This window comes from Arachis ipaensis, chromosome B10 (genome assembly GCF_059453495.1).
Source record: "Arachis ipaensis isolate K30076 ecotype BB chromosome B10, ASM5945349v1, whole genome shotgun sequence".
In the NCBI taxonomy this organism is placed as follows: domain Eukaryota; kingdom Viridiplantae; phylum Streptophyta; class Magnoliopsida; order Fabales; family Fabaceae; genus Arachis; species Arachis ipaensis.
The window spans coordinates 16,454,203-16,477,356 of NC_142435.1; the positions used below are offsets into that span (position 1 = coordinate 16,454,203).

The window sequence follows — 23,154 nt, forward strand, 5'->3', positions numbered from 1 at the left end:
GGACACGAGAATATCCAGTTGAAGTGTCAAAGGGAAAAATAAAGAGCTAACTAATATTTGCAATTCAGTTTGTAAAAGCTAACATGTCCTTGTGATTTCTCTGAATTGTAAGTTCCATTGACAGTGTAAAACATTCAGATTATGAGACAAATATATGTCCAAAGCATCAATTTAAAAAAAAAAAGAAGTCAATACAGAAAATAACTTATTATTTTGTGAGTGCAGTATAGTACATGCCAACATATAGAACTAAAAGTTTAGTGAATAAACCTGTATGAAGCTAGAGGCGTGTCAATAAATGCACATTTGATTTAATTTGACAGCACTCGAGGCGAATGCATACAAGATGGCTTGCACTAGTGCAACCTAACATGGACAGATATGGAGGTCATCCCAAATGAAATACAGAAAAGGTCACTGTGATATTAATAATTGGTTTAGTGTGAAGTAATGTAATAACTTTCCAAAAAATAGCAAGTGTCCAGTCTCCAAAATAAGGATAGAGTGCATACAAAAGCAAGTAATAAACAAAACTTTAAAAGTTCAAAAAGTGAAGATTGCAGGAACATATTAAAATCACAAAGGTTCACATAAGAAATACAAGACTAAGTTTCAAAGATCTCCTTCAAGCGAGTAACTTCAGTTTGGAGAGTGGCTAGGAAGTTCCTGGCTTCTTTGGCAGCTTCCTGTGAGGAGAGCATCTTCTCTTCAAGTAACTGTAAGGCCACATTGCTACTGTCAAGCATGCTACTTGCTTTGGCAAATTGACCCTCATTTTTTATCAAAGCAGCATCCAGCCTATTTTTTTGCTTCTCTCTTGACAGTCAGCTGTTATTCCAAGTCTCGAATCTCCTCAGATAACTCATGAGTCCGATCTTTAGTTTTTACAATATAGGCAGCCAGGGTAGTTTTGGCAGTCTCAAAAGAGGAGGTGTCTTGTTTCAACTTAGAAAGAGCTTCAGTTGATTGTTGATATGATGAGATAGCTGCTTGAGAATCCGGAAATTTGACATAAAGGTCCTCATAAACCTTCTGCAAGTGATCCAACAAAGGTTCAATAGTCTTAGGATGTGGTGTAATTGAAAAAGTTTGAAGAATATCAGAAAGTTGAGCCTTAAAGTGTGGATCGGTAGCAAGTGTCAAAACAGGTTTGGATAGAATGACATTGAGTTGTTGGGCTAATGGAAGCAGAATGGAATTGTCGACAATCTTGGTTGTGGGAGGTGTAGTATGGAGCTGCTCTGTTGGAAGGTGACTTTGAATGGTAGAATAAGATTCAACTATGGCCTTCTGTATATCCATACTACATGCATATGCTTCATTTAGACTTTCTAAATCAGCCAATAAATCATTCACCACATTAGGGGTCTGAGCATGAATGGAAGTGATTGGTATTTGTTTTTCTGACCGCTCACTTGGGGGAATTTCAGAATTTTGAAGCTAAAACAAAATGCAAAAGAAAGTGTTAACATAAAAAAAATAATAAAGAAGATACAAGGAAGAGATACTAATGATCAGGCTAAATGATATGTCATACCTTATTGGCAGTTGCTTTAGGAGTAGGCTTGTCAGATGTGCATCCATCAGATTTTCAGTGCTAGGCACAATCAAAGAAATGGTAGGAGCTGCAGTGACCTAAAGCAAGAAGTGAAATGAGGACAAAGGTAATTAACAAGATTAAAAATCAGCATGAGAGATATCATCATCATTTAAGTTCTTTAAGATAATGCTATTTTTAATATAGAGGATGTAAGAATATATAAAAATACCTGAGAAGCAAGCTGACCACTGAGGCTAAGAGTATCGACATCATCTTCTGAAGAGGACTTACTCACTGATTTATCACTAGATGAGGTGTTCTCGTTTTTCTCTTCATTGTGCTGAGAGATCACCGGTTCATCAAGATTGTCATTAGATGTATTTGATGTGTCATCCTTATCATCACTATTTGAAGATGTTGACACTGCAATTGGTTCAAGTCTTCTTTTTACCCGGTGGCTTGAGTAATTAAAATTAAATTTCTTTTTTCCTACAAGCCTTCCAAAAGACTTTCTCAAAGGAGGATTGGCAGCAAGTGGGGTAGTTGTTTTCTCTGTAACAATATATATATATATATATATATATATATATATATATATAAAATAATAATAATAATAAAATAATTAAAACAGGTGCCATTGTGATATTCTTAGAAGGCATTATGCATGAAGGAAATAACATTAATAACAACAACACAGAGAGGAATATAATTTTTGAAATCAAAATGAGCAAATGATTTAGTTGTCATTACCTTTTTTTATGATTGATGCTCTCCTCACTTGTTGCATTAAAAGAACAGTGGTCATCCTTTGACAACAGTTACTAAAAGCCACTTTAATGAAAGAGTAATAGGTCTTCCACCAAGAGAAAAATGAATATGTGGTCAAATGGCAAGATTTAAAAGGGAATAGGTGGAATTTATTTCAACGCGAAGCATTATCCTTCTGAATGTGCAACAGATCTTCTAATGAAGTAGCTTTGACATGCAAAGATTGTGACTCTTGAAGATGGTAAGGAGACGGAATGGCCTGAGCTAACTCAAATTGTCTAAAAACGGCGTTTGGCATGTAAACCGCTGTTCTTGGGTCATCTTCACCTGGGAATCCAGTATAAAGTAATTGGAGAGTCAAGAACTGCGACCAAATAGTGATACTTTTCTTCTATTAATCCTAGTTGGGGTAAGAGATTGCGTCAACCATTCTGGACCGGTTTGACAATTAGCAAAAGAAGTCATATTAATGTTGTGGTCTTTCTCTGGCAAGTAGTAGAAAGCACGGAAGAAGTATTTCATCTTGTCATATGAGGCCATTAAATTGTCAGGAAAAACTAAGTTGAGCAGACAGTGACCTACAATAACAGAATCTGTAGGACCTTTTTGGGTCAAACGTGGTTGTAGTTTAGATTCAAACATAGTGGACAACCACAATTGAAAAAACCAAACAGGATCGTCAACATTAGTGATCCTTTTCTTCTCCCTCATAAGGTCTGTGATCCATCTAGAGTAAGATATAGTCGAGCTAGGAACAATTTGGCTAAACACAGCCTCTTACCTTCGGCTAACATAATGGCCAATGGGAGATAAGTGACTTCGACTTGAATACTCCGGACACAGAAAATAACGCCGCTCAACCAATAGAGAAGGAAGGCTATATGCTCATTATCAGAAACAGGTTCTCCATCTTGACCTTTGTTATTAAAAATGAAGCTCTGGTAGGTGGTGGAAGAGATATCAGTGGCATACGCTACCCCTGTGGTTGACTGAGTAGTAGTTAAAATTTCCTCTCTCAAGGGAGGTAGGCCAGTTATCGCAACTACATCCAGAAGAGTATGAGTAATCAAGCCGTATGGGGTGTGAAAAGTATGTGAAGTCTCATCCCAGAAATACAATGCACCTCATATTAGTCCTGAATTAACAGTGTAAGAGTTTTTACTAAGCTGAATTAGGTCATATATCCCAATCTCTTTCCACAGGGTCATTTTTTCAGTTTCAACCCTACCTAACCAAGCATGGTAACCTTCAATGTTAGTCTTTGGGGGATTTCTGAATAGCTTGTTGTTGGAGTCGAAGTATCCAATGGGCATTGCGTCTTGAAAAGCAACGGGTTGACAGATGAAGAAGGATGACTTGTTGACAGATGGTGGCTTAAGGTTGCTATAAGAGTATAGATTGAAGAAAATCTAAGTATGGGATGTCAAGATTGTCAACAATCAACAAACAAGATGTAAAGGTAGAAAATAATGCATGAAAAATTAATAAAAATTGAGCTTATATGGGTTTAATTTGGGTTAAGCAGTAAGTAAGAATTTAACACGAAACAAGACTTAATACTGCTTGCCAACACTCATGAATATAAAAAAAGAATTCATAAATGAAACATATGAAAATTCATTATCTACTATGTTGGTTATTGCTAAAAGTAAGGAGAATGTGGATATAATCTAAGTAAGATAGAAGCATATAATATAAGTCTGCATCCCTTTGTTTCTATTGCATTTGTGTAACGTGCTTCAGAACATTGCCCGAAAGCTTAGAATTGCATTCTTCATTAAGAAATCCAATGGCAAAAATGATGCAAAAGCTAAATTATTCTCAATAAGTATGACCACAAGATAGCAATTGTTTCTACTTACATTGAAAAAAGTCTAGTTAAATTAAAATATATCATATTAGTGAAGGGATCAAAACAAGCTCACTTATTGTTAGAAAGAAACCGGCAAGTATATACACAAAGAAGTCTGGTAAAGCATCTCCTTTAGCAAAGCCTCGAGGATTAGAAGACAGTCAAACCAGCGGGAAGCAAATTGAAAAAAATTCAAAATCTTGATCCTCAACACGTCATGAAACAGATTCTGGGCAGCACACAATTTTCAATTAGAGAACATCAGAGTATATTTGTAGATATAATAATATATTACCAAAAAAAATAAAAAAGGGACGAAATTTCGACATGTTTGTGCCAAAAAAAATGAACTATCCCTTCTATCCTTTTTTTTTGGAGCAAAATGGACAGAAATATATTATATATATTTTTCTTTTTTCCTAACTCTTCTTTCATACGTGAAAATAGAAAAAAGACAGCAACATAGCAGAATTGAAGAATGGGGTTCAACAGTCAATCATAATTTGAGTCAAAGAATGTAAAACAAAAGGAGAATGCTCTTCAGAGTAAGATTCTAGTACTCATAGTCATGAATAACATAAGGGATATTTTGCATGCCATTTTTGGGATTAGGGTTCCTCTGAATCAACAATGAAAAAGAGAAAGATAAAAATGGAGCTGGCAATGAAATACTACCTGAAATATCAGAAGATCTAGATACAGTTGAATCCTCGTGAATGGAAGAAGACCACCGTAGTAGATGAAATTTAGGAGAATGGGAGGCACTGAGTTGAAGAAGAATCCTTTAGCATTCAAACACTATCATATTCTCTCTCTCACAAGTATTACAAGAAGATAAGAGTACTGAGCTATTTTACTTTTTGTTTAGCCAAAATTTAAATAAATAAATAAAATAACAAAGAAAAGAGAAAGAGTACGAGTACTCTTATGTGCTTTTTAAGTGACATTTTAAAATATCATTCTTGTCAACACGTATTGTTATTATTTATATATATACATTTTAAAAGAAAAAATATATATAAAATAAAATAATATAAATATATATATAATAATATAAAAAAAGATATATATATATATATACACGTTTGTATATACTCTTTTTATTATTATAAAAAGCAAAATTCTTTTCACTTTCAATCATTGTACGACTTCAAGAGAAAAATTTTGGAGAGAATTATGTTAGACAAAATATAATTTTATAAGAAAATTAAAAAAAAATTTAGTTACATGGTGATGTCTCCATATATAATATTTATATCTATTTTAAATTAAATTAGATTATTTGACAGTTGATTATCTATTTGATTTTTGAAATTCACAAGAGGTGCGGGAACGGTTACGGGCCAATCTAAATTCCCGCAACAGGTGTACAAATGGTAACTGTCAGCTGATATTAGGTTAGTCTATAAATAAAGCTTTACGAACACATTGTAAGCAATTCAATTCTTCTTGGCAAACACTTAGAAACCCAAAACGCTCTCAGCCCCTTGGCATCACAGAGTAAAATTGGGAATCTTAAGTAATTCCTCTGAACTCAAACACTTGTACTTTGCTTTTTTTCAGTTTTTATTAATAAAATTCTTCTACTTTTACGTCTTCTTCTCTTTTATGTTCATGTTTCTTCCTTCATCTTCTTTTTAATTTCCTGTTTGTTTCAATTTCTGCAATTTACTACGCCACCGGCACCTTGCATTTATGTTACGGACCATTATAGGTCCAGCCCAACTAGTCGATGGGTCGGGGCACCACCCCTGACCCAGGCCCAGACTACCCCTCAAGGAAAATCCAATGGGCCGGTTCCTAAAACCCAACCCGGTCGACATCTAACTTCACCACTTGCATAACCCGGCACACCACACCTAGCAAACTGATCGGGTCGGCTTCCTCGGGGCAACACCCGAAGCCTCGACCCAAAGTCCAGAATGACCTGCTCCCCCACGTGGATAGGGACAGCTGATAGGCGTCCTGGCCAGTGGGCTAGGTCATTGTTGGGCCCGCCCAGCACAGTATATAAGGGGAGAGGACAATACTCCCTGCAAGGTACACATCACCTTTCCTAATCTGGCTATCATTTCATACAGACACTGACTTGATCGTCGTAGTGTCCTTGCAGGTGGCCACCCCCCTCTCTCGTCCATCACACCACCAACTCCACCAGTCTCCAGTTAGAGACTAAGAACCCGCTTTGCGCTACTCCAGGGTCTCGCCCGCTCATCCCCTCGCAATCACCCGACCCGTCGAGCACCCGAGATCATCAGGTGGTGAACATTGGCGCCGTCTGTGGGGATCCTGGAGAAGACATGGAGCGACTCCCCACTTCAGAGGAACTCCGTGACGGAGGCAGGGCCTACCTGAGCAGGGCAAGTTCGACAGCCCGTGCCAGCGAACAGCCACGATTCTCCGTTCAGCCAAACCAACAAATCTACACCAAGACCCCCGAAAGACGTCCCTTCGGAGGAACGGGGGCCGACAGCACCAAGATCATGCAAAAACTCAGACACAGAGTACAAAATCTCAAGCAAGAGCTGGCAGCGAGGAGCCGATCTCACGGAGACATCAGCCACTCCCACGGCGATGTTAGCCGATCCCGCACCCGCGCTCGCTCCCCCTCCCGAAGACACGAGAGCCGAGAAAGGAGCCTAACGAAGCACGACGAGGCGCATACACAGGCGACCTCCCGACCTACCCAGGACAGGTCCCAGAGCCACGGGGAGTCCCAGAGAGGGAAAGACAAGAAACAACAGGATCCCATCATCATGGGAGCCACTCCCTTCTACCCCTCAATCCTCAAGGTCCGGCTTCCGAAGAACTTCGACAAGCCAACGGACATGAGGTACGATGGGATTAAGGACCCTCAGGAGCACCTCACAGCTTTTGAAGCAAGAATGAACTTAGAAGGAGTAGGCGACACGGTCAGATGCTGAGCATTCCCTGTAACGCTAGCCGGCCCAGCGATCCGATGGTTCAACGCCCTCCCACAAGGATCCATCACGACTTTTGCGGACATTTCCCAAAGCTTCCTGGCTCGGTTCACAACGCGCATAGCCAAGGTAAAACACCCAATCAACTTACTAGGGGTTACCAAAAAACCCGGGGAGCCGACCAGGAAGTTCCTGGACAGATTCAACGATGAGTGCTTGGAGATCGACGGCCTTACAGACTCAGTCACTAGTTTCTGCCTAATGAACGGCCTACTAAACGAGGATTTTAGGAAGTACCTCACTACTAATCCTATCTGGTCCATGCAAGAAATTTAAAGCGTGGCCAAAGAATACATCAATGATGAGGAAGTGAGTCAGGTTATAGCAGCCAACAAACGGCAGCTTCCAAACCCCTCAGCTCGGCAGGCCCCCCAGTTCGACAGATACAAGGAAGCTCCCAGGGACGACACCCTAGCCAAGCAACCCAAGCAACTCCTACGGGTAGGAAGGTTCACAAATTACACGCCACTTACGGTGCCCATAGTAGAGGTTTACCAACAAATTGCAGACAAGGGAATCCTATCCAGACCGAAACCATTGAAAGAGAGAATAGAAGGCAACAAAAGCCTTTACTGCAATTATCACAAGGGATTTGGTCACAAAACCAAGACTCCTTCGATCTCAAAGATGCCTTAGAGCATGCCATCAGAGAAGAAAAGTTGAGTGAATTCTCCCGGCTCATAAGAGAACCGAGGAGATGGGAACGAGAACGCTCCGAGGAGGATCGTAGCCGAACTGTCAAGCCAAGGCAAGAACCCATGGGAGATGCCAATAACCCCCCAACCTTTGTGGTCAATATCGTGGTCGGACGCGACAGCACTCCTAAATCCAAATCGGCAGCAAAAAAGGATACCCGGGTACTCTCCATCTCGACAGAAGGTCCCATCGCCAGCAAAAGATCTCCCACGATAACCTTTGGCCTGGAAGATAAATGGTTTCAAAACCTCCCCGAGAATCCTCCCATGGTGGTTACTGCGATGGTCGGGATATGATTAGTCAGACAAATCCTCGTCGACACAGAAGCTGATTCTAACATCCTGTTCAGAAACGTGTTCGACGCCATGGAGCTCAAGGAATCTGACCTCAAGAATCACCAACACGGAGTCATGGGATTAGGCAATGACTATATAAAACCTGACGGGACAATCTCTCTCCCAATCTGCCTGGGAACCGATGACGCAAGGAAATTGGTTATGGCAGACTTTGTAGTCCTCAGAGACTCCACAGCCTACAATATCATCCTGGGGAGAAAGACCATCAACGAATTCTCAGCTGTAATATGCACTAAGTTCCTGACAATAAAGTTCATAATGGACAAGGGAATAGTTGGCTCCATAAGGAGAGACCTAGAAATGGTGGTCGCTTGCGACAGCGCCAGTCTCTCCTTGAGGAAAGAATCTAAGAGGGCAGCTAGCGTATTCTTGGCAGACTTGGACGTCAGGATATAGGACAAGCCGAGACCAGAACCAGAGGGGGACAAGAAAAAGTTTCAGATAGGAAAGTCGGCATATCAGTTTACCTTTGTAAACAGGAACCTGCCCCATGAACTCAAGGGCCCCCTCATGGAGGTTGTAAGGGCAAACGGCGACCTCTTCGCATGGACACCGTCAGACATGCCGGGACTGGATCCTGAGGTCATGTCCCACTGACTAGCCGTAAAACCTGATGCCAAACCAGTAGCCCAGCAGCGAAGAAAGATGTCTCAAGAAAGGGCCGACGAAGTCGCCAGACAAACAGCAGGGTTACTAGAAGCAGGATTCATCAAAGAACTCGAGTATTCAACATGGTTGTCCAACGTCGTCCTAGTAAAAAAATCCAGCAGAAGGTGGAGAATGTGCGTTGATTACTCCGATTTGAACAAAGCATGCCCAAAAGACTCTTCCCCCTCCCCAACATCGACACCCTGGTCGACTCGGCGGCAGGATATCGTTTTCTCAGCTTCATGGATGCCTACTCAGGCTATAACCAAATTCTGATGCACCGACCTGACGAAGACAAAACGGCATTCATAACGTCAGGGGGTACTTATTGCTACAAAGTAATGCCCTTTGGGCTGAAGAACGCAGGGGCCACCTATCAAAGACTAATGAGCAAGGTCTTCCATGACCTCATCGGCAAGTCAGTAGAAGTATACGTTGACAATATCCTGGTGAAAACAGCAGAACCGAACAAGCTAATAGACGACCTCCAGGCTGTCTTCAAAGCACTAAGAAAATTCAAAGTGAGGCTCAACCCACTCAAATGCGCATTCACCATAGAAGCAGGGAAATTCTTAGGGTTCATGATAACACAAAGAGGGGTAGAGGCCAACCCAGACAAATGCGAAGTCATCCTCAAAATGACAAGTCCTGGGTGCGTCAAAGACGTGCAATGACTCACCTGGAAAGGGCCATCCCATTCTTCAACCTAATAAAGAAAGGAATCACCTTCGAGTGGACTCCAGCGTGCGAAAAAGCGTTCAACCACTTCAAAAAGATACTCTCAGAACCTCCCGTACTCAGCAAGCCTAGAGAAGAGGAGCCCCTGTACTTATACCTAGCTGTAACCACACAAGCAATGGCAGCAGTCCTTCTCCGAGAAGAAGACAAGACTCAACGCCTAATATACTTCATCAGTAAATTACTCCAAGAGGCGGAGTTGAAGTACACCAAGTTGGAAAAGTTGGCCTACGCCCTACTGACCTCATCCAGAAGACTAAAGCAGTACTTCCAAGGGCACGTGATCGTCTTGAGAACCGACCAAGCCATTCGACAAGTCCTCCAGAAACCCGACCTCGCGGGAAGAATGATGGCATAGGCAATAGAGCTGTCTCAATATGACTTGTAATACAAACCTAGGCAGGCAATTAAAGCCCAAGCCATGGCAGATTTTCTGGTAGAAATCACAGGGGAGGCCCCCGACATACCGAACACACGGTGGAAGCTCCATGTTGACGGAGCATCCAACCAAAGTTTCGGAGGGGCTGGGATCATTCTCGAAAACTCGACAGGGGTAGCTTATGAACAATCGATCAAGTTCGATTTTCCAGTCTCCAATGACCAGGCAGAGTACGAGGCTTTGATAGGAGGATTAATGTTAGCCAAAGAGGTTGGAGCGTTGAGGGTAGAAGTTAGTAATGACTCCCAGATCGTCACCTCTCAGATAAACGGCAACTACCAAGCCAGGGACACACTACTGCAAAAATACCTGGAAAAAGTAAGGGAGCTATGCAAAGGCTTTGAGGAAGTCATAATTCAGCATGTTCCTAGAGAAAGGAACGCCCGAGCCGACCTCCTCTCCAAGCTAGCAAGCACCAAACCCAGGGCAGGGAACAGATCCTTAATCCAGGGACTGGCAATCGAACCAGCAATCATCTTATGCGCATGCCAAAACCCAAGCTCCCCCTCATGGATAGACCCTATCTTCTGATACCTGGAGCACGGAGAAACAGCAACCGAACCAGCAATCATCTTATGCGCAAGCCAAAACCCAAGCTCCCCCTCATGGATAGACCCTATCTTCCGATACTTAGAGCACGGAGAAATATCCCTAGACGAGAAAGAGGCACAGGGCACTAAGAGGGAAGCTCCCAAATATATGATCATACAGGGGAAATTATACAAGCGAGGACTCCACCAACCCCTACTCAAATGCCTACGCCCCGACTAGACGAACTACGTCCTAAGCAAAGTCCACGAGGGGTGCTGTGGCCATCATATTGGAGGAAGGTCACTAGCGAGAAAAATCATCCGAGCAGGATATTACTAGCCCACAATGATGACGGATGCCCAGGAGTTCGTCAGAAAATGCAAAAAATGTCAGGAGAATGCCAACTTCTACAAAGCACCACCCGAAGAACTCAACTTGATGATGGCCCCCCGACCTTTCGCCCAATGGGGAGTCGACCTCCTAGGACCGTTCCCACCTGGGCCGGGGCAAGTGAAATACTTGATAGTAGCCATAGACTACTACACTAAATGGGTAGAAGCAGAATCATTGGCTAGCATATCTTCAGCAAATTGCCAAAAATTCTTGTGGAGGCAAGTGGTCACCAGGTTCGGAATCCCAGCAACCGTCATATCGGACAACGGGACACAATTCACCGACAAAAAGTTCAAAGGATTCCTAGCAGGACTGGGAATCAAGCAAAGATTCTCCTCAGTCGAACACTCCCAAACCAACGGCCAGTCAGAGGCAGCCAACAAAGTTATCCAAATAGGACTAAAGAAGCGACTTGAGGGAAAAAAAAGGCTCATGGGCAGACGAGCTAGCTTCAGTCCTATGGTCTTAAAGGACCACTCCCCAATCATCCACGGACGAAACCCCCTTCCGACTCACATACGAGATCGACGCAGTCATCCCAGTCGAAGTCGGGGAACCGAGTCCAAGGTTACTCCTCGGAGGAGGAAACAAAGCAATCGAAAAAGATCTGGTCAACGAGACAAGGCAAATGGCGCATCTAACAGAAACAGCAATAAAGCAAAGGATAGCCCTAAGGTACAATGACAAGGTGCTAAAAAGAAGCCTGGGAGAAGGTGACTTGGTCTTACGACGCAACGACATAGGGCTGCCAACCCCAGGAGAAGGCAAGCTGGCCGTAAACTGGGAAGGCCCTTACAGGGTGAGAGAGGTCCTCAGCAAAGGAGGCTACAAGTTGGAGAAGTTAGATGGAAGCGAGGTACTGAGAACATGGAACATGGAAAATCTAAAGAGGTTCTACTCATAAAAAGAAGCAACCACACGATCTGACGACCTCGATCCCTCCCACTAATTCCTTTTGCATCCCTTTTTACTATCTTTCACTTAATTATGCATTACATCACTTCTTTGTTAAAAAGTTCTATAATGAGTATATAATGAATGTCTTTTTGCAAGATTCACATCAAAACGAAAAAACAGCAAAAAGCAAACGGTCGACCTAACGAAAATCCGGGACTGATCACCCCAGGAACCAAAGGGACCCAAAGCAAGAATGGCTCCGCGACAAGCAACAAAAACGGTAAACCAAAAGGCCTAGACGGCCCGAGTAAGTGAAAAATAAATAATAAAAGTAAGGCCACAACGGCCCGAGAAAGCAAACAATAAACAAAACGGCCTAATATAGATAAAGTGCCAAAATGTCTGTTACAACTAAAAGGCACCTTAAACAGGCCTAGAGGTAAAAACAAATTACAAAAAGATAAGGCAAGAAGCATAAAATATCAAGACTTGAATATATCAACAATCTTCCCATCCTTAACAGTCTTGAGAGCTCCAACTTGGGAAAGATCGAGATCGGGAGCCAGCACGGCCACCTGAAGCTTGATCCCCTCCTCAGTCAACTTCACGGCCTCCTGGGCCCCTTTGCAAGCTCCTTGTTTTTCTTCTTCAAAGCAGCCATCTCCTGACGAGCAGCCTCTGCCGAGCTCTCCGCCAACTTCAGCTTTTCCTCAAATTCTTTGGCCTTCTTCTCAGCAGCAGCAGTCTCACCACGAGTAGTATTCAAATCTTTCATCAAGGCGATGTCTCGATCCACCAGCCTGTTGATCTCCTTGGCATCCTTCTGAGCCTTCTTCTCCTGATCTGACAATTTTGTCTTCAGAGATTCCTCCCGAGATCTTGAGTTCGTCAGATCTTTTTGGGAGTCCCGAAGCTTCACTTCCATAGCATGATAATTGCCCAAGACAGGCTTCACCTTCTTGGCAATAGCTGTAGCTCAAAGAAGACTGCGGTAGATCCACCTCGCCTGCCCAGAAAGGTCGGCATCACGAAAAAACTCTTCGGTGCTTGGGAGCAACTGGGATTCGATGAAGCCCCCAGAATCAAAATTCTTCTCCATAACCGAGAGCACCTTTCCGGAATCCCGTTTTCTCTTCTTAGGGTTGCTAACGACCTGTAAGTCGTCATCACCAAACCCTAGATCCTCTTCGTCAAAAGGAGCTTCCGCCTCCACACTCGGATTCCCCGAGGTGTTCTCAGAGGGGGGCTCAACCTTCTCCGACTGACCTTGGTCGGCCCCGTCAGCCCGACCGCTGCCCTCCCCGGCATCCCCCTGGTCCTGAATCGCCGAAGGAGTCGCCGAGGAGTCCTCACCACCCTCACCATCCCCTTGGATGAGATTCATCAAGTCAGCCAAAGTTTTCCTCCCACTAGCCATGGAAACTGTAAGCAAAGAAGAAGGAAAAACCAAAGGCGTGAGTGATAGAAGAGTAAAACACAAAAAATGCAAAAAGTAAAGAACTCACCAACATACGACCGGCCGGCCTCACAGTCCCCCATAACCATACGAGGGTTAAGATTTTTCTCGCCAAAAATTGCCAACAAGATATCGGCAATATTACGGTCTTCCGGACTCAACCAATCATAGGATATTTTTATCAAATAATCGGATCCCACCCCGAAGCTCCAGTAGGTCGGGATCCGCCTCTCCCCCTCGGCAGTAAGCCAAAAAGGTTGATGACCTTCAATTAGCCTAACCTTGAAAAAAGTAGACTTGAAGCCGTGGAAGGAATCCTCAAAAAGACCAAAAATCCTACGACCTTGTTGGGCCCTGAAGGACATATACCCCTTCTTCGCCTTCCCCTGGCGAGAAGGATTCATAAGAAAAAAAGGTAGAGAAAGACGTTTACAGAGGTCGGAAGCTCCAGATATTCACAAACCATCTCAAAGCACCGGATGGCAGCCCAGTTGTTCGGGTGCAGTTGCGATGGAGCTACATCGCAGCGGTTCAGCAAACCCATAACAAAGGGGGAGAAGGGTAGGTGAAACCCCAAGGTCGTGAACATGGGTTCATAAACCCACAACCAGTCAATGACCCGAGGAGCCGCCAAGTTCTTCTGGCAAACACGCTCCCGATTAGCAGGGACATAAACTTGGTAAAATGCCTCCTCGGGACCACCCCCACACAAGAGCCTCGCTTGGCGCAAGTCCTGGAGGACCTCCTTTGTGACCTTGGAAGGAGTGTCCTTCACATCAGAAGAAACCCAAGCATAGTGATCAACGAAGTCAGCTAGTGAGCGCTGAGCCTGGTTCGGAAGAACAAGGCGCTCGGCCATACCTACAGCGGGGGCACCACTTAGTCAAAACGGGAGGTCGGAAACCCTTAAAACAGTAAAAACAAAAATCACCCTCCAGATACCCCTACACTAGCCCAGAACTCAAGCAAGATTCAAAAAAAATCCAGTGGCGCCCCCTCTAAAAGAAGAAGCGGCAAAAAACCCAGGCATGCATAAAGGGAAACGCACAAATACCAAAAGGAAAGAGCAAAACAAAAACCATAAAAATCAACGTACCAGAAAAGATGAAGAAGTAGGCCGAAAGGTTAAAGCAGCAACAAAAGCAAGGTGAAGAAGAGCGAGCAAGTAGTAGAAAAGAGAGGAGAAGCAAAGTAGAAGTAGGAGAAAAGAAGAGTGGAGAAATGAGGAGGTTGTAAAAATAAAAAAGGGGGCAAGGAATGTAACCGTCGAGAAGGAGCGCCAAAAGACAGGGGCATATTTGACATTTCACGCAAATTTCAAATCATGAAACGATGGGGCATTTAATGCCCCACACAGAAGCCAAGGAGGCGGTGTCAGAGACGAGATAACCACGCGTGAGAAACACGAAACGCCATCAACGAACTCCCGAGAAGAAGGACACATCCCGTCTCGGCGAGTAGGACAAACGCGCCTAGCCACGAGCTCCAAACCTCAAGGCCAGCGCGTTGGGAGCACTGTTACGGACCATTATAGGTCCAGCCCAACTAGTCGACGAGTTGGGGCACCACCCCTGACCCAGGCCCAGACTACCCCTCAAAGGAAATCCAACGGGCCGGTTCCTAAAACCCGACCCGGTCGACATCTAACTTCACCACCTGCATAATCCGGCACACCACACCTAGCAAACCGGTCGGGTCGGCTTCCTCGGGGTAACACCCGAAGCCCCGACCCGGAGTCCAGAATGACCTGCTTCCCCCACGTGGACAGGAACAGCTCATAGGCGTCCTGGCCAATGGGCTAGGTCATCGTTGGGCCCACCCAGCACAGTATATAAGGGGAGAGGACATCACTCCCCCCAAGGTACACATCACCTTTCCTAATCTGGCTATCATTTCGTACGGACACTGACTTGATCGTCGGAGTGTCCTTGCAGGTGGCGACCCCCCTTTCTCGTCCGTCACACCACCAACTCCACCAATCTCCGGTTAGAGACCAAGAACCCGCTCTGCGCTACTCCAGGATCTCGCCCGCTCATCCCTCGAAATCACCCGACCCGTTGAGCACCCAAGATCACCAGGTGACGAACAATTTATATGTTTATTTGTTACTTTTATTCCTTTTAATTTTATTTAACGTTACAATTGCGATATTGAGATACTCACGTTTTCTTTTAAACATAAACAAAATTTGAGTAAAACAACCGTCTAAATGTTACCGGGTTAATCCTAATATTTTTCTATGACCAAATTATCCATAATACTTTTAACTAATACCAATTCTACCCTAAGGGACCTAAAAGATCATTTTACTCTTTATTAATTTATTTACTTATTCTAGTTACCACTTTTTACCGTTTTACTTCTAACTTTTACTAAAACTTTTATTTAGACCCAAAAATTTATTGTAAATATATTCTTGACCGATTAATTTATATAATTACTAATTTATCCTTGATGACAGTAAGTTTAGAATTTTACTTATCTTTCCATTAAATTACATTTTTAACCCTCTTTTTACCCAAAAATAACCATAACACCCTTCTTACTTTTACACTCCATAGTATTAAAATCAATTTTCTAGATTTTTTTTAACCTTTATACACGTGACTTTCATGATCATTTAGTGGCTGGATTTTCAGGGGTACAGTTTTTCATTTTTATCCACTTTTAGTGACTTTTAAGGCTTGACACTTAAATCCCGAGTGCTCCATTAATTTTTGACTGTCCCATACATTTAATTTATAGAGGCAAATAACTTCATATATCACTCAAATAACAGTCTAGAAATAGAAAATTATCACTAAATTTTTAGAATTAAAAATCAAGCACAAAATCACTACAAAGTAGCTCATATAAGCACCGAAAACAAGCACAACCATACTCTAACTAATCCTAACCGTTACCTCTTATGTAATTCAATTAGTAAACCTTTCACACACTAGAAAAAGTGCATACAAGGGAAGAAACACAGCTGGTTATGGTGCAATTTCGTTTTTGGCCCAAAGTGTCGCAAAAACGTCGAAAGTCAACCACTTTGAGCTCGAATCTCTCTAACTCCTTAGGCATGCTCCATGGATGTTTCAAGAGGAGTTCTCTAACATAGAGGAGAGTAAAATTCATCATGCCTACTATTTTTAAAAAAACAGAAAAGAAAAGGAGAAAGAACAAGAGTTTACCTAGCCGAAATTTCGATATAAATGCAAAGATTAGCGAAAACAGGCAACCGTTTGTGCTTGTATGGTTTGAGCCCTTGAAGAATACATGAAGAACAATAGAAGAAGAGTTGAAATATGGGCTGGGGCGCAGAAAATAGGTGCAAGAATTTTCTCTCTTTCTCTCTCAAGAATTCAGTCAAAAGAGTGTAAAAATGTGTAAAGTGTTTTGTGAATTTTGTGGCAAATTCTTGCTGAATTTATGATGATAAAAGGGGCTGGAATTTTCGTGGTCAAGGGCTGAGCTTCAATGAATAAGGGGCGTGAAAACGAGGAAGCTTGGTCAGCACTTACATGTCGAGCTTATCCACGGTTAACCCCAATTAGTTACTCGAGGTTAAAAGCACAGTTGAGAGGGGTGAAAGGTTGAGATAGTCTCGACCCAGAAGCTGAGAAGGAGATACAAGTTGCTTGGATGCCAAGTAAGAAGATTTGGGGTCTCTAGGAGTCGTTTGCGGAATACTAGTCAGAAATTCGGTTCGGGTAACTTTTACCGTGCGATAAAATAATTAATGGCTAATATTTATTCTTAAAGAAATAAATCATAAATGAATGGCTAATATTAATCTTGGGACACAATTATCAAGGTAGGAATTATTTTTAGCATTGGTTTCGAAATTTTCGGTTACAAGAGTTTTTCTCGGTGCACGCAAAATTATTACTAAAAGTGAATTTTCGGCTCAAAAAGTCTCTAGTGAGAAAATAAACCAATAGTAATCTAATATCTATTATTTACTAGTCAAACTTGACTTAGAGAAAATTAATTACCCTCATAAAGTCAATTTTGACCATATTAATAGCCTTTTTCTTTTTCATTTTTTATTTTTTTATTTCTATTTTTTTTATTTTTATTTTTTTACCATTGGGTCAGCCTCACTATTTCTTATTGGACCGTGATTCGAGATTTTGCGAAATAAATTTTAAAATAGTAAAAAAAAAATTGTTTATGGAAAACTGGATTTTTACAATACTCATATAATTTCATCCAAAGACAGTTACCTAAACTTATTAAATTCGAGCTATATATGCTCTCTAAACATAAAGTTTTATTAAAAACGTTACCAATATTATTATCATCACTAGAAATTAATTGCAATAGCTATTTTTAAGTGGTTGAGAAGTTTTATAGGAGTTCTACTTACTTGAAGAAACAAGATTCAATCCAATTATTTGTTACTCTTTAATTCTATTTTGATTTCCATTTGGGGAAAAAAAAAAGTGAATAACATTCTTTGAACAGTAGTTGAATTTGAACCTGGCAGAGCCAGAAATAGAAAAATACAACTAACAACAAATCCTAAGTTACCCAAAAACAAAATCATATCCAAAAGTCAAAACACACTAAATACAGCATACACGTACTTTACACTAATATTCATCAAGTCAATAATTGACACATATCAGGATATTATTATATCATAATAATCTGTTACAACAGTTGTCAATTTGTCATCATTCATTTGCGTTATCAACCATCATAATCCAATTATAAAAGACAATCAATAACACACTAGGTAATGAACATAAAGAGAAAAACGAATTATAAGAATACTAGAACCTCTTCAATTCCCCCAACACAAGATTTTTTTTTCATCTGATCGCCCAAGACTACGCTTGATTAATTACTAGCTCTTGAGTTTCCTATCACCATCATTTCATCACCGAACTCATCACATTGCTATAATATACTACGTTTTTTGTTTTTGTTTTTTATTGTATCTTCTTCTATTGGTGATTAATCATTATTTAGAGATGGATGAATCAAAGGCAAACGGATCTAAAAGCATCAGATTTGTCGTAAAGTATGGATGGACATTTTTGGGTTGTTTTAAGAAAGGGTGGTACAAGGTTCGAATGAATCTTCACGTGTAATTTGATCCTTTTTTTAGTACATATTTAATTAGCAATAGAGGTTCATGTAATTTGATCCCTTTTTTTAGTACATATTTAATTAGCAATAGAGGTTCATACACCCGATTCAAAAGAGTAGTGCATATTGAACTTTATTTTATTTTTAATTTGTAGTCTTGTTAATTAGATAATTTAATTCCTGTGCCTTGCTACCATGCCATCTTTTTCATGTAAATGTAGTAGCTTTACAATAATGTGTAGGATTTAATATTGTACATATAGACTTATTATTATGCATAAAGAAATTAAATGATATGAAATTCGCATTTTGAGTCATGGTTATTTAAATATATTTATTAAGTGAACAATATATAATATTAATATATAAAATTTTGGTATCTAAAATTAAGTTCTAATTATCACCCTTAAAGATAGAGGTTCTCCCGTACATCCGCGCGGTTACGTTAAATAAAAAAGCTTTCACATTTAACAACTCATATTCTCTTATCTTATTTTCATCAGTATTTCACTAACAGTTATGATAAAATCACGAATAACCTCTTTGATGGTAATCGGTGGATAAGAGAAGGGGAGTTGAATCTTAGCTATCCATTTTTGCAGAATATTACTTTTGCCTTTGCAAAAAAATTTCAGGAGATGTTTTTACTTTTGTCTCGTAAGAAGTTGAGAGACATTTTCATTTTTTCTCGTAATAGATTGAGAGACATTTTTCATTTTGTCTCCTAAGTGCCAGAAGCAAAAACGAAGCAGAGAAGAGAGAATCACATCAAGATGTATCTTGGTTCAGCTGCTAAGTTCAATGCAGCCTACATCCAGTCTCCATCACAATAGAGATGGAATTTCACTATCTTTCAACAGAATTACATTCACCAATTCTCCCTAGGATCTACCCAATCCTATCTGGGACAAGTCCAGATTCTAACCCAACCTGAACTTGACTAGGTCTCACCCTAGCTTTCAACAGAAAAGTGCTCATCCAACTTGCAAGGGAACAAGTCCAGATTCTAACCCAACCTGAACTTGACTAGGACTCAAACCTAGGTTTCAACCGCAAAGTACTAATCCAACTTGCAAGGGAATTCCGTCAGGATCATGACAACAAAACAGAAATACATACAAAGAATTTCTGAGATAACTATGATTTTTTCTTTAACTCTCTGCCTCTTTTCACTCTTTGGCTTTTTCTTACAAAACCTCACATTTTGCCTTTTACCAATGAAACACAGACAGACTAAACTGAGAAAAAAAATATTCAATGAAAGCCATGAAAGAGAAGAATAAACAGCTCAAAGAGCTATGGAACCCAAACATGTGCTCTCACTCCTTGCCTTCAACCCTTGGTCGTTCACCCTTAATATAGAAGAGTAAAGCTTCCAAGGTTGAATCACGTTCAATCCCTAGCATTGTCTTCTTCTCAACATCAAAGTAGCGGCGTCTTCACCACAGGAGAGAGAGAGAGAGAGAGAGAGAGAGAGAGAGAGAGAGAGAGAGAGAGAGAGAGAGAGAGAGAGAGAGAGAGAGAGAGAGAGAGAGAGAGAGAGAGAGAGAGAGCCCAAATCTGTTGCATGCATCTCTCTCATCCTTTTTCATCCAACTTCTTCAATATTGGCCATTGATCTTAACTTTGCCCCCAAGATTTGATTCTGAACGTTGATGAGCGTCTGACCCAGGCTGGCTTCAAGCTTTCCATTTTTGCTTCTTCCCCTCTAGAGACTCAGATGCTATCTTCTTCTTGATGCACAAAAACGAAAATGAACTTTTTACCAAGATAGATTTGCTTCCTGCCCGAAGCCAATCTCTTCCTTTATTGGTAACAAAATTTTGAAGCCTTTCTCCAAATCTTTATTCTGTAGCAATCTTTCTTAACCTTTTTTCATAGGCTTTTCTTTAGAGGCTTCACTTTTCTTCTATCTTCTTTTTTGATGGATAGATGTGACCGAAGGAGAGAGGAGAGAGAAGAGAGGAAGAAAGAAAGCTTTTAGTGGAAGCATTAAATGGAATTAAATCAAATTGAATTCCCACTTCCATTACCCAAGACTTAAAGTAACGTGTAAGACTTTTGGTTATCAAAGAATGAATTTAATTGAGTTGAGATTTGGGTTCCAATAACCAAGGCATGGAGTAACGTATGAAACTTTTGGTTACTTGAGGAAGCTTTCTTGTGATCACCGAATGGCTCCCTTCAAATCTTTTGGGCCACTTGTTTCTTACTTTATTTTATCAAGGGCTTTAAAAGGATTTGGGCCCTTTTTGAATTTCTTTATTTTCTTTAACATTCAGCCACTTAATTAATTTTGCACAAGCCTAACTTAATTCAATGATCATCTTTGGCTTGTTTAGCTTTTGGCCCAATATTAAAAATTAATTTGCTTTCTGCACACTTGAACAAAAATCATCAAACAACCTATTAAAAATTATTAAATAAAATACTTAATAATAATTTTAATAATTTTCTAATTTATATTTTAATAATGTTTGATCATCATATAAGTTTTCCAAACTCAACACTCTTCTTCAATTCTTTACTCCAATAGTCTACCTTTTTAATTTTTTCACCTTTTTTCAATTTTTCTTACTTCTGTTCTCAATTTTGGATGCGCTTCTCTATATGGAATAATTACTTGAATGTATTTTTTGGGCTTACTGAACTAGATAATAACTATGTCAAAGGTTGATTTTCGGCACTATATATGACAGAAAGAAAAGAATAATTAGAATGTAAGGAAGTGTTCAATCAGAGTGATAAATAATTTTTTATGAATATTATAATTTTGCTTTGGATATATTCTTTTTGTGAATACTTTATCCTGACCAATAGTTTGATCTTATTATTCTATTATAGTTTTTTTAACTTTTTTTTTATTTTTCTTATTTCTCTTCCCAATTCTAAATACGCTTCTTTGTATGGAATAATTATTTGGATGCAGCGTCATGTATAACAAAAGAAAAAGAAATAATTAGGATGTAAGGAAATGTTCAATCAGCATGATAAATAGTTTTTTTATGGATCTTATCATTTTACTTTGAATATATTCTTTATGTGAGTACTTTATTCTGACCAACAGTTTGATCTTATTATTCTATTATAATTTTTTTTTGAAACGATGAAAAAGAGTGTACCTTTTTCTTTTTCTTATTGCTTCTCCTCTCTCCACTAGAAGTACTTTCCTATATTTTTATTGCGGTCGTCCTTCTCCTTCTTTTAATATTCTGAATTGTATCGCCTCCATCTTCTTCTCGCTTTCATTCACTGCAATTAAAAATTTAATATGATTTTATTATCATTACTAATTTTACGCATAACTTCTCTTCTCTTCAATTAAGAACATTTATTAATTGATTTTTAAATAATCTAATAATTCAATAAACATCTAAATTCTGTGTTATATATTTCTTAATGTTTCAACCTTTATGGCTAGTTCTTTTTCTTTTTTCTTGTGCCTCACAGTCAATTTAAGGTTTATTTTATTGTGTTTTTGATGAATCTTCTATTTTTAAAATATTTTATTTTATTAGATTTTTTGATTTATTTTATTATATTTTCTCTTTATTTTAAAAATTATAGAGTCTAAATATCTCTGGTTTAAACGATTCTAATCATATAATCACAAAATAGTTCAATAGAATAGGTTTGTATTTAAGTAATTTATTGAGTGTAATTAAAATAAACATATTAAAATACAATAAATAAAATTGTCAATTCAAAATTTATTAATGGATAACTATCAAAAAAAATATTACATAAATAATAAAAAATAAATTAATAATATACAAGCTAATTTAGATAACCAAAATAAAATAAAAAATAAATAAAAAATTATATTATACAAAGATAATATATAAAAATATAATAATTAACCATAATGTTTTGATAAAAAAATATGAAACTTTTAAGATAAAATAAAAATATGTGATCTTTTATATATTATATAATTTTAAAAATACTTATTATAGAAGAAGTTAAAATTATTCTGACCTAAAAAATTATTTAATAAAATTAAAAGAGAGATAGAGTTAAAATTTTTTAACTAATAAAAAAGAATCACCACCATCAATCTATTAAATTTTAGTAATATCAAGTGAGAATTAAGAACAAACCAGAACGATAAATTCAAAAATTTTCTATCTCTTCTTATATAGTATTTTACTTTAAGTAATTACTTTTTATGGATAATATTTAAATGACAAATAAAATAGTAAAAAAATTCGCATTAGTTATGAAAAACTAATGTCATCCTTATATTACGATCGCATTATTTCAAAACATACAAAGTAAAATAATAAAATATAGTTTAATTAATGTGCACAATAAAATAAACATAAAACTCATACAGTAACAATCAAATATGAAAAGCAATGACAACTTATTGTTCTAAGGTATTATATTAAATTATAATTTAAATTTATAATTATTAATTAAAATTTTATAATAATGTACTATTTTTTATTATATTAGTTAAAAATAATATATTTTGATATTTTTTAGGATTACTGACATTAAATTTTGATCATTTGAGCAAAAAATTTGAATGCTTTATGTCTTAAATTTTTTTAATAGAACAACAAGATGCCTTAACACACATAAAAAAATTATTATTTTTATATATCTAGATATTTAAAAGACACAAAATAAATTATTTTAATAATACTTTAACAACTTATAAAAGTTAACAGAATAGATAGTTATAAATCCAAGTGCTAGACAAGATTGAAAATTACGGTAATGCTACTTGGTGATAATTAATTACGATCGAGTGAAGAAAAGATGAGAGGGA

At 39.1% G+C, this 23,154-nt stretch overlaps 1 pseudogene; it reads right to left on the minus strand.

The window, feature by feature from the left end:
- Positions 1–12,443: 12,443 nt before the first annotated feature.
- Positions 12,444–13,384, minus strand: LOC148579251 (uncharacterized; annotated as a pseudogene).
- Positions 13,385–23,154: the final 9,770 nt, after the last annotated feature.